The sequence below is a fragment of the Myotis brandtii genome, unplaced genomic scaffold (assembly GCF_000412655.1).
Source record: "Myotis brandtii unplaced genomic scaffold, ASM41265v1 scaffold499, whole genome shotgun sequence".
Lineage (NCBI taxonomy): Eukaryota > Metazoa > Chordata > Mammalia > Chiroptera > Vespertilionidae > Myotis > Myotis brandtii.
In genome coordinates, this window is record NW_005369027.1 from 1,253,939 (window position 1) to 1,255,703 (window position 1,765).

The following is a 1,765-nucleotide window of genomic DNA, read 5'->3' on the forward strand; positions in this document are numbered from 1 at the left end:
CTTGAAATCAGTTTGGGGGAAATTTTTTTTTTTTTTTTTTTTTGTTTTTTTTTTTTTTTTTTAACACTCAGAAGATACACTGAATTTCCCAGTAAATTTGTAACAGAACAGGTTTGTTTGTATTTAAAAACTTGCTGTTGCACTAAAGGTTTTGGCAAAGGATCTGAGTTTGTCCTGTGATTTTGGTTATTCCTTGAGGGAGAAGAAAATAATACCACTTATTTAGTATCGAAGCAGTCTTTTGAAAACAAATGTTCTAATTAAACTAGATTTTTAACAGTGGAATCGAATAAAAATCCTTCCATGCTTGGGATTTTGACTAACTTCCCATGGTGTTAACTGGTGGATTTCAGATTTGATTATTTTTGAAGATCAAGGCTTTAAGAAAAACCTGTAATTTATAGCCTCACAGGCGATGTTATTTGTTTAAAGAGCTCTCTCGGCAGTGGTTCAAAAAAGGTCTCTTTTGCTTCGATGCAGCTCTGAAGACTGCACTTCTGATCCTCATTCACAGGTCCCATTTCAATGACCAAGAACCCCTTGGGTCTCCCCTGTCAGAAGGAGCTGGTGGGGGCTGTGATGAACCCCAGCGAGGTCTTCTGCTCCGTCCCCGGAAGATTGTCCCTCCTGAGCTCCACGTCGAAATACAAAGTGACAGTTGCCGAAGTCCAGAGGCGATTGTCCCTGCCTGAGTGCTTAAATGCCTCATTACTGGGAGGTGTTCTCAGAAGAGCCAAGTCTAAAAATGGAGCCCAGTCCTTGCGGGAGAAGCTGTACAAGATGGGGCTGAACCTTCCAGCCGGCAGACTGAAGGCTGCACACGTCACCCTTCTGACGTCCTTAGTAGAAGGGGAGGCCGTTCATTTGGCTCGGGACTTTGGGTATGTCTGTGAAGCCGAGTTTCCTAGTAAGCGGGTGGCCGAGTACTTAACTGGACCTCATCTCGGAGGACGGAATGAGATGGCAACGAGGAAGAACATGCTGCTGGCCGCACAGCAAGTGTGTCAAGAATTCACAGACCTTCTCCACCAAGACCGAACACCCAACAGGGACAGGCTGGCCCCGGTCTTAGAGGAGAACATTCAGGACTGCCTGTCTCACTTCAGCCTGATTACCCACCAGTTTGGCAGCCAGGCCATCTGTGCCGCCGTGTCTGCGATGCAGAACTACATAAAAGAGGCCTTGGTCATCATAGAGAAATCCTACATGAATCCTGGGGACCAGAGTCCAGCCGACCTCGGAGAAGATGGAGAAGCATCGGAAATGAAACAGGTGGAAACAAAGGTAAGAAAAGACTGCAAGGGGAAAAAAATCTCCAAAACCACTCTCGCCGGCACAGATGGGGAAACTTCTCGGCCTGGGGGGACAAGCTGAGCTTTTACTTGCCTTCCCATAAAAAGGCCTGCTGGCCTCGGGAGTTGGACCTGCCCTCTGGGAGTCCTTAGTATTTCTCTGGCGCCTGAACAGGATTCCCCTAAGTAAGGCCCCACCCCACCCCCCGCACTCGGGACGGATAGGACTCCACCGTAGGAAGAGGGTGGATAGTCTTCGCTGACTCCATCCACACCTTTGGGAACCCCTGGAACAGGATTCCCCTAGGTAAGCCCCCCCACATTGAGAACCCCCACACTCGGGACAGATAGGACTCCACCAGGGTGCTGCAGACCCCCCTATAGAGGATAAGTAGGGTAAGAAGGTGGATAGTACAGAACTTAGATTGAGAAGATGTGCCATACTGAGTCCAAGAAAGAAGACTCTGTATTGA

At 48.0% G+C, this 1,765-nt stretch overlaps 1 protein-coding gene and 1 pseudogene across 1 annotated transcript in view; one reads left to right on the top strand and one right to left on the bottom strand.

Annotated features, from left to right (window-relative positions):
• CTNNA3 (catenin (cadherin-associated protein), alpha 3) overlaps positions 1-1,765 on the bottom strand; it is a 1,348,181-nt gene that overhangs the window by 1,145,516 nt on the left and 200,900 nt on the right. The window lies entirely within an intron of this gene.
• LOC102239238 lies at positions 508-1,267 on the top strand (annotated as a pseudogene).